Source organism: Aphelocoma coerulescens, chromosome 1 (genome assembly GCF_041296385.1).
Source record: "Aphelocoma coerulescens isolate FSJ_1873_10779 chromosome 1, UR_Acoe_1.0, whole genome shotgun sequence".
Lineage (NCBI taxonomy): Eukaryota > Metazoa > Chordata > Aves > Passeriformes > Corvidae > Aphelocoma > Aphelocoma coerulescens.
In genome coordinates, this window is record NC_091013.1 from 32,336,498 (window position 1) to 32,346,985 (window position 10,488).

At 44.6% G+C, this 10,488-nt stretch overlaps 1 protein-coding gene across 4 annotated transcripts in view; it reads right to left on the bottom strand.

The window, feature by feature from the left end:
- The window catches only part of UBE3A (ubiquitin protein ligase E3A), a 54,042-nt gene extending 45,622 nt beyond the window's left edge, over positions 1 to 8,420 (bottom strand). For 2 of the 4 annotated variants that reach the window (XM_069006113.1, XM_069006094.1), the window contains exons 1-2: positions 7,966 to 8,420; positions 4,135 to 4,342 (exon numbers count right to left, since the gene is read on the bottom strand). The gene's annotated coding sequence lies outside the window, so the exon portion shown is untranslated. The remainder of the gene's footprint in view (positions 1 to 4,134; positions 4,343 to 7,965) is intronic. The other 2 variants (XM_069006104.1, XM_069006122.1) reach the window with 2 other exon arrangements.
- Between the last annotated feature and the right edge of the window lie 2,068 nt (positions 8,421 to 10,488).

Here is a 10,488-nt window from a genome sequence, read left to right on the forward strand (position 1 = left end):
CAATGTATGCATTTGTTCTGTACAGACATACAGCAGTGTCATCTGTATAAAATTCTCTCATTCTCCTCTAAGATACAGAAGCACAAATTTTCAGTGTCCACAGAGTAGGAGGAGAGCACCAAGTACAGCATGAAAAAGCAGTGCAAATACATCTACCAGAGATCTTATGATTATTGCCCAGCAATAGAGACAAGAAAACAATGGTTCCCAACAGAACTGAAGCTATGGAGTAGTGTAGGACAGTACAACTGACAGAAGAAACAAGACCACAATGAAGGAGATGCAGACAGGTTATTTGCATAATAACACACAACAACAGAAGAGCAAATCCAACAACACAAAACTGAAGTTCCTGGACTTCCAGTTCTTCTCCTTCAATCTCTCCTCACCAGCTACCACTGAGGCAGAACAGAGTTCAGCAGTCTACTAAGTCTAAAGTCTACATTCACTCAAAGGCTATGTGACCAACACAAAAGGAAGTAAGGCTCTGTAATGCTTGTTTAAAAGGAATGAAAATGATTTCATGAAGTCAGATGTACTTCAACATTCACCTTTAGTATACTTAATTAGCACTAAGCCACATCTGCCTAAAAAAAATGCAAATGGCAAATGTGACTAAAGGCTTGGTCAACATTATTGCTTCCATTCCACATTAAAAATTCTTCACCTATCATGTGACCAGAGCCAAAAAAGCTGCTTGTTTACAACTATGTCAGATATTTTCAATTAAAAAAAGGAGGCTTCAAGGCAAACCGAATTATATTAACACAGACAGTAAAGCACTGAACTAACCACACTATAGCATATGTAATTACAAAATATTTAAGAAATTAATTATAAATTACAAAAAAAGCTTCACAACTCTTTTGTCTGGCTTGATAAAAGATATCATGAAATCATCTCTAACAGGTGCTTAAATTATCTTTTCCACTTGGAGTTTGGGGTTGTTATGTTTATCTGGTTTTATCTAGTAAATGTAACACAACAGGAATAGAAGAAAAAATTCTGAGAGCACTACCCTAAAGAAATAATACCTAGTATTATAAATTTTTCTGACACAATTTCAAATATTTAAGTTCAATTAAGAATAATTTTCTTCCACAATTAACATTCTTAACAATAAACAAAAATCACATTAGCCAAGTAAAAAACAAATATTCACAAACATCCTTCTTTCAGTCAGATATTCAGGTTATAGGAATTGTGCAAATGGAGTATTTTTCACAGCTTTACTATGTAAAGGGCTCCATCTTTGCAAGCAAGAAATACCAGTGTCTCACAGAAGTGATACACACTCTCGGGAGCTCCCTTGTCCTTGGAATCTGATGGGATTTGCAGGTTGTGTGGACTCTTAAGTATGTATTTCTCTTGGCTACAATAAGCAAGTTTTGCTACACCAGCTGAAACACAAGGTGTTGCTACTCAAACAGTGTACACTAGTATACCTTGGACTTTCTAAAAACAAACTTGGGTTGTTTATACATATAGCAGAACACAATATTCATCACCAAGACTTTGGACAAGATATTTCACTATGAAAAAACAAGCAGTCATTATCCAAATATAGCTATACAAATAAGAAAAACGAAAAATTGTATTGGAAACAGAAATTCTGAGGTAGTGACAGACTTCTTCAGTATTATCTAGCTTTGCAGAAGTTTTTGATTCCTTTTAACAATATGGCAAATACCACATTGTAAAGTAAAGACACTTAAAGCATTAGTCAGCTCAAACACACAACTAACCATAATGCAAAAGAAAAACTCATCTACAACTGTGATAGCCTTTCTTCAAGTATTTTGACCTACGTCCTATTTGAGAAGTTCAGCTCCTTTAAGAGTCACTCCACCACCTGCTAACAGCCCAAGCCTGCTGAACTGCAGCTGCTCCAACCTGGGTCCCAGGGAGCATACCAGAGCAGAAGTACAGGAGTAATGCCAGACCCTGGCTGCCTAGACAAGCCTGGCATCTCTCAGTGCCTTGCAAGCTTGGCAACACAATATAGATCACTCTTGTGCCTCCCCTGCACACAGCTCCCAAAGGGAAGGGAGAAGGTGTTTGTCATCCTGACATCCTCATTTCATCAATTTCTTAGGTGTAATCATTATCAAGGAAATATTAAAAAGTCCTAAACAGTCTGCCAAAGGAAGCAAAGAGCATGGTCTTCTCCATGAAGGAGATATGAACTAGCTTCACACATAGAACTCTAGCTTGGTCAGAAGTCCTGTCAGTCCTCATACAACACCAGAATGAAAAGAAAACTATGTGGACTAATCATTGCCAGACCATTATGCAACAACCACCAAACCCAAAAAGAGGTTCTGTAATTTTCTGCTTGAGATCCTGTTGGATCCTATCGATACACAGGCCACTAAGATCAAATTTCCTTTGGGTTTCAAACCACTCTGAAGTTTTTGATACTTAAATTTTGTCTTTAGTTACTTAGGTCACAGCTTTGACATTTTGTCACGCAAGGAATGAACATGAAAGCACACGGAGGACAGGGAGATTTGAGACAGCCAGCATGATTTCACCCAAGGGCAAGTCCTGCTGGACCAACCTAGTGACCTCCTATGATAGAGTGACTGCATCAGTGGACAAGGGAACAGCTACTGATGTCATCTATTTGGACTTCTGTAAGGCCTCTGACATGGTCCCCCACAACACCCTTCACCCTAAATCGGAGAGATAATGGATGGACTCTTTGGTGGATGAGGAATTGGTTGGATGGTTGCATACAGAGGGTAGTGGTCAATGGCTGAATGTTCAGATGGACAAGAGGTATCCCTCAGGGGTCCATATTGAGACTGGTATTGTTTAGTATCTTCATCAATGATAGACAGTGGGACTAAATGCACCTTCAGGAAGCTGGCAAACAATACCAAGCTGTGTGGTGTGGCTGATATACCTGAGGAATGGAATGCCATCCAGAAGGACCTGGACAAGATTGAGAAGTGGGCCCATGGGAGCCTCAGTCAATGAGGCTAAGTGCAAGGTCCTGACCCTGGGATGGGGAAACCCCTGGTATCAATACAGGCTAGAGAACGAGGGAATTGGCAGCAGAAAGTAACTACAGAAGGACTTGGAGATCCTGGTTGTTGGAAGGCCAGTCTTGTCCTAGCAACGTGCACTTGCAGACCAGAACATATCCTCGGCTGCATCAAGAGCAGCATGGCTAGCAGGTTGAGGGAGACCAGTCTGCCCTTCTACTCCTCTGAGACCCCACCTGGAGCGCAGCATCCAGCTCTGGAGTCCTCAGCACACAACAGGCATGGACCTGTTGGAACAAGTCCAGAGGAGGGCCACAAAAATGATCATAGGGCTGGAGGAGCTCTCCTATGAAGAAAGGCTGAGAGAGTTGGTGTTGTTCAGCCTAGAGAAGAGAAGGATCTGGAGAGACCTGTTTGCTGCTGTTTAATACTGAAGAGGAGCTACAAGACAGATGAGGACAAACTTTTTACAAGGGCCTGCTATGACAGGACAAGAGGTAATGGCTTTTAACTAAAAGACAGTAGATTAAGACTAGATATAAGAAAGTAATTTTTTACAATGAGGGTGGTAAAACACTGGAACAGATTGCCCAGGAGTAGGAGATGCCCCATCCCTGGAAACATGCACGGTCAAGCAGGACGGGGCTCTGAGCAATCTGATCTATTTGAAAATGTCCCTGCTTATTGCAGAGGAATTTGGACTGGATAACATTTAAAGGTCCTTTCCAATCCAAACTATTCCAAGTTTTTGGGAAAAAAAATAATGCACTCCATACCAAGCAGTCAAGTGGTACATCAGGTCAAACTGTCTTTTATCCACCACCACTGTAATCCACCTCTGGGTGACAGTCCCACTTCTGTCATACTACATAAGATAAGCACGATTCTCAAAAGTAAATTATGTTAGTACACAGAGCATATTTTTAAAGTTATTTGAATGGATGCAAACAGCAACATTTTTCGATGAAAAGTACTGGGAGAGCTACAAACTGCGAATGCACTTTTCAAGCCACCAGATTAAAAAAAAAAAAAAGGAATTCAAAGCTCTGCTTTGCTAAGTAGAAATTTCTCTTAAAAAACCCATATATACTTCTGTTCTAAGGAAATTCAAGTAGCTTCAAAAGAAGCAGATCACCCCTCTTACCTAAGACAGTGAAGTGAGGGTCCAGAAGGAAGCCACCCATTTAGTTCCACTCAGCTGAATAACTGCAGCTTCTCCTAATTCTTCACCACTCTGTAAAACATGGGTAAAGAACCATGCAGGACGGTAACGGAAAGAGTATCGGTAAAGACTGACTTCCACCCCCTTCCTCCATTCAGCAGTTTGCATAATACAGGGAAGCAGGCTCAACCTATTAAAGTAAGTAAGAAGTAGTTAATGCTTCCTTTAAGAGATTCATTCATGAGAGTATTTGTTAGACAGAACTACAATAATATTTAATTTATAATGTAATTTTGCACCCAGTAAGTTATTCTGTCAATAAGCTCTGTCCCTCCTAACCACAGGAAGGTGCAGCTATTCAAAAATAGCAATTTAAAGTGCTATTTAGTCAGATGCTACACTGCCAAACCTGAACCCTGGATCTCAACATTATTTGATTTTCTTTTTCATATTCCTCCTATGAGGTTATTTTCCTGAAGAAATGTGTCACCAGCTGGTGTAGTTACTGAAGTGTTGCTTCATTGCAAAATGTTACCTTTAGACTGTATTTGCTGACTTTGTGCTAACCAACCAGATACATTACACACATTACTATTCCTATGAACCAGCTTTTTTCCAAACTTTTATTCATGGGCAACACAGGCTTATGAGGCCATCAGGCACTGCCTGTAAATACAAGAAGTTAATGTAGTAAATGTTAAGGTCAAAGTATTTAAGGTGACAAAATTAACTTCAAACATGAGATTTGCTCACTGCTGTTGTCTCTGGAACCAGTTGTTTAGCACAGCTTATAGAACTTCTGTGAGGGGGGCAGATTTTTGTTTTTAGAAAGTAAACAACATACTCTACATTTTTTCATTACAGACCCTGATAGCAAATGTATTACTGCCCTTCTTCCATGTACAAATCAGAATTTGATTAGTGACAGAAAACCTTTTAACACTGCTTCTCTATAAAATTCACAGCTACCTTAAACGCACTGGATACTTCAGAAAAATTGTAAAACACACCTCCTTTGTTTAAAAATCAATATCAATTCATTAATTAGAGTGAAGACTTGGCCCACACTACCAGAAAGGAAGATTGATGCTGGAATGCCTACATACTTTATGAATTCTGTTCCCTTTCCCCTCAATTGCATGTTCTATTTTTAAGAATTAGTTGCTTTCATCTTCAGGTGTATGAGTACACTGGTGTGCAGAGGGAGAAGGACATTCCCTGCATTTAAAAGAAGATGAATTCTCTCTGGATACTCACTAAGTAAACTAAAAGTAAAACTGAGGGGGAAAGAAAAAAAATCTTTCCTGCACAGCAAAAATTAGGATGATGCATATTTACAAAAGCATAAAAACTAAATTAATTCCATAAGTGTCATATCATGTACTATACTAATTAGTGTTTATAGAAAATGTTGTATGTTTAAACGTGTTCACAATTTAACATGTTTAGGACTTAAAACTCAACTCAAAGATATTTCCGCCCCCATTATTTATCTGGTTAAGTATAACCTGTGAATTCAGAGAACTAGTGAAGAATACATCAACAAAGAACATAATCATAATGAAACAAGCATGATTTTATACTGTGGTACACATGACATTTCATACTTTTAAAAGGGAAGTTAAAGGATATGAAAACGAACCTGTTTTATTTTCTCAAGTTGATTAAAACAATCGGGGACTCTAACAGGGACTCCAACAGGTTAAGAATATCCCCAGATATATTCAACATATACACACAGTTTTCAATTCCATCCACAAAAGAATCATCGTTCCCACATTTTTAAACAGCAGCAGCAATTAAAAAAAAGGAAAATACCAGAAGTCTTGTTTACTAAAAAAAAGGATCAAACCCACACAGCTTTGGAGTTCTGAAGAGGACTTGGACTGAGAAATGTAGGCTTTAAAATACACTGCTGTGAAAAAGTTTCTGCTTTTTCAAGCCCGACTTTTTTTGCAAAGTCACAGAACCATACCCTGAAATAGACCCAAACAAATGAAACATTTATTTTGGTATCTAGCTTGGTGCTTTTATTTCTATATTCTTGGGAGACACTCAGGACACTCTAATGAGGAGAAACAGCAAACACCTCTGATAAACAAAATGAACTCCTTAATTCCAGCAGGAAAGATGTTACATTAAATAGCAAACATTTAGAGTGGAATGGAAGGTCTTTGTAGAAGAGAGATGAAGCATCTGTAATATTGTACAGAAATAATTTCAATTAAAAGTATCAGCTCTGTAAATGTAAGTAGTGGACTAGGTTTTCTTTCACTATTTCTCTGTACTGAGTTGACAGAATGATACCGTTAGGAAGACAAGTCATAAGCACTACAAACTGCATCTATTTTAAAAGAAACACGTGATAGTTTTCTTTGCATATCTATATCAATTTAGCAATACACATTTCATACTTTCAACACACTCAATTAAACTGAGTTTTGCCATATTTTCTAATTTCTAAAAGGTACCTTCAACTGTTTCCACGATGAAAGGATGCAGCGTTATTCAGAGCCAACATTTAAACCAAGCAGTTTGTGAGAACTGTAAAAAGCCCATTTTCCAGCACTTTTCATTCTTATCAAGTAGTACACCTCTCACTATCTCCATCATTTCCCTCTCCCCTCCATCGTAAGTGTCTAACAACACAGTACAACTCAGAGCACTGCTTTTCCCTTAGCAAGGAATCTCTCTAACTGGATGCTATTTGCATGAATTAGGAACTTAATCTTATCTTTTAGACCTCTCCCTTTCAAACCAGTCAACCAGTCAAAAAAAAAAAAAAATAAACTGACAATACAATCACGCAGGCCTTACTTTGTTAAGAATCAAGCTAAAATTGGGTACAATTTTCCACTGAGAAACTTTCTGCTAGACATGCAAGAAGCATGGCAAAACCAGTCTGAGAAGCCGATTTCTCACAGGGCCTCAGGTTTGCAGACTCCTACTAAGGCAGGTAAGTTTCCATACAGACAGAGGGACCCTCCCTGAAGTGATGTGTAAGACACATGCTTAGTCCTAGAATTAGACCAACACATTAAGAGAAGGAAACATAAACAAGTATTTCCTTTAACCGGAGAAAAAAGAAAAAGGATAACTACAAGTCTGTAAATTACAGGTTCTTGTCACTTAAAGGAGAATTGTGAAATATGTTTTGTTTCTTAAGCAGTAGTAACTTCTGAATGACCACAACACATCATCTCAGACATCTGATTTACAAATCAACAGTGAACTGTAACGTTCCTTAAGAGATCTTAATACTGCAGGTATGCTTAAAAACTAAAGCCCAGAAAGTCCTGCAGTCAGGAGCGACAGATCACATGCATCAGCAAAGCAGCCTGCTCACAGGTTAAGATCCAACTCTTCAGACTGGACAGAAGGTAACAGGAGCAAGTGAACAGACCTACTTTGTCTAACAGGCCTTGGCCACTAGTTACGAGACCCTCGCAGCGCTTCCCATACCGGCAGCCGGCCGCGCCGATGGCACCGAGCCGTCCCATGCCCACAGCAGCCCCGCAGAGCCGTCACCGAACCAGGAAACTGAGGAAGGGGCAGGCTGGGTTCACCCAAGGTCGCCCAGCGAGCCCGGTCTCCCCGGGGGGGCGGGAGAAGCTCGGAGCCACCCGCCCGCCCGGCCTTCCCGGGGCGGCCCCGCACCCATGTGTCTCACGGCGAGGAAGGAGAGGACCCCCGGGGCCGCCGCCTTCCCCTCCCCGGCGCGGGGGAGCTGCCAGGGCCGCCTCCCTCCCCTTCAGGGCCAGCGTGAGCCGGGCGCCATCCCCGCTCCCGGCCCTGCGCAGCGCCCACACCGACCTGGGCACCTCGGTTGTTGCTCCCGGGCGCTCCCGCTCCCGCCGCCCGGGCTCATGCGGGGGCCGCGCCGCACTCGGGGCCGGGCCGCGGGCGAGGAGGAGGCGCCGCCGCCGCTGCTACTGCTGCTGCCGGTGCCGCCGGAGCCGCGGCCTGGCGGGGCGGGGAAGGAGAGGCGGGCGGACGGGCCGGGCCGGGCCGGGCGGGCGGGCACGTCTCCTCCTCCTGCTCCTGTGTCGGCCGGGCCGCGCTCAGCGCGAGCCCCGCACCTCCATCTTGGGACAACGCGGATGTCGGCGCGGCGCAGGCTCGGGGCGCGCGGGAGGGAAGGAGAGAGGGAGGGAGGACCGGCCGTGTCCCGGCGTGCAGCGCGGGCGGGGGCGAGGCGCGGCGAGGCGGCGCGGCGCGCTACCCACCGCGGGCAACCATAGAGAGCTGCCGGGCCGCGCCTTCCGGCCCTGTGCACTCGCGGCGGCGCCCGGCGGAAGAGGGGAGGCGAGGCGGCGCCTGCGCGCCCGCGCGCGCGAGGCGGGGGCCGCCATGATGGAAGAGGGCAGCGCGGGGCGGCGGGGTGGGGTCGGGGCCGCGCGTGCGCTCGCGCAGGAGCCGGGGGGCGAGCCGCGGGCGGGGCGGTGCGAGGGAAGAGGCGAGTGGGTGTCGGATACGCCTGTGCATACACATGTACGGACGCGTACACACATGTACGTATACACAAACACATGTGCACGCGCATACATATATTCACACCTACAGATACATGCGTATACACACACACCTATACACGCATACACGCACCCGTACGCAGGCATCTGCCCAGGCGCATGTACACGGGTAGATTGGCAGGTACACACGAACACACAGGTGCCCAGTTGCACACGCAGCCGTGGGGGCCAGCGGGCAGCCCAGGGACTGCTGGCACAGCAAGGAGCCATCGCTGCTGTGGGCAAGGAGAGTGGCCGCCACCACCTCGGAGTCCCTCGGCAGGTCCCCTCTGAGCCCCACCAGAGTCCAGCCTGTCCGGCAGGCCCCGTGGCAACCCGCCCACGGTTTATCGGGTTTAATCTGGGCAGGGAGCCATGGCTGGCTGGCAGGAGGGAGCAGTGTTAGGGGAGCGGCCGGTGACCTCTGGAGGGGAGCCCATGCTAGAGCCATGCGTCGGCCAAGGCATGAGAGGACGGGCAGTGCCAGGCCTGGCCAGCCCTGCCGTGTGTGGCCCCTCCCTGGCAAGGGAGGAGACGACGGGGAGACCGAGAGCTGGGTGACCCAGAGGTGGCAAAGCATGGCGACAGCCTTGCTATGCCAGCCTGCAGCGGTGGGCAGAAAGCCACTGCGGTGTAAATTTAGGTCATCAGATGCCTGGTGTTATTCAAAACTAGCACCCTGGGGGGGCACAGAGGGCAGAGCTGGCTGGTGGGGCTGGAAGAGTCGGGGACTGGGACCTGGGGATGCAGCCCGAAGGGTGGGCGAGAAACCCTCTGGTCCTGTGCAGCCCTGCCTGACACCTGGCTCTCTCCTCTGCCTCGCGCATAATTTTTCCATTGCCTCTTGGGTCATTCCTTTCCTTCCCCTACCTACACCCAGCCTATGCATTGCAAGTATGCTTTTTGTGTGATGTTAAAAGCACGAGTAAAAGTTGTGTTTTGGCAGGTGAATGTTAAAAGCAGTTTGATAAAATAAACTTAAAACTGGGCAAAGCATGCAAAATTTTTCTTTCTTTGGATACTGGCTTCTTGTAGCTTTAAATATGTGGAGCTACAAGCACAGAGCGGGGGAAGGAATAAGTAGAGAAAAAAAAGGAAAATAGATCTGACTCTTTTCTACATTATCCCTTAATAAAGGCAATTAAATAGAGGTGCTTCTATCCTAGCAGCGAGTATGCTTTTTGTTTTGTTTTGTTTTGTTTTTAAAAGTATAAACTAGAAATATGAGTAGTTCTCAAATGTTAGAATAAGCTGGTAAAACCATAAACACAAGTTCTCAAAAATATGATACTAAAGCCAGGTTCTGGGCTAGGAAATAGATGTTTAAGAGGACGTGTCTTTTTGGCATAGTTTTGGAAGACCTATTGTGTTTGTTGCAGGGTAATAGCTGGTAAGAGCAGGGGACTCAAATGGCATTATTACAAACCAGTGCAGAGTCCTGGTACTTACAGAGGACATGGTGGGCAGATGTATAATTGAAATATTAAGACTGAATGGAGTATTCTGGTACTTCAGTGTGGTCTGAAAGCAGGGTACATTGCTGTGCTCAGATGGACATTTGTAATCATCTAAAAATAATCACTGGCATGAACACAGCCTTCTGCATCTGGAGGCTCTCTCCCACACAGTAGCAAAACCTGCCAACTTTTGTGTATTAAAATTTCAAATTCAGGCCAAAGTGTATTGTGCCATGAGCTTTCCTGTTACCTCAGAAGTAGTAATATTGAAAAAACTGCATCTGGAAGATGAACTATCTTGCTACTTTTCCCATGCTCTGTTGCAGAGCTCACATGTCGAGTCCTTATCTCCTGCTTGACTGTAAGGA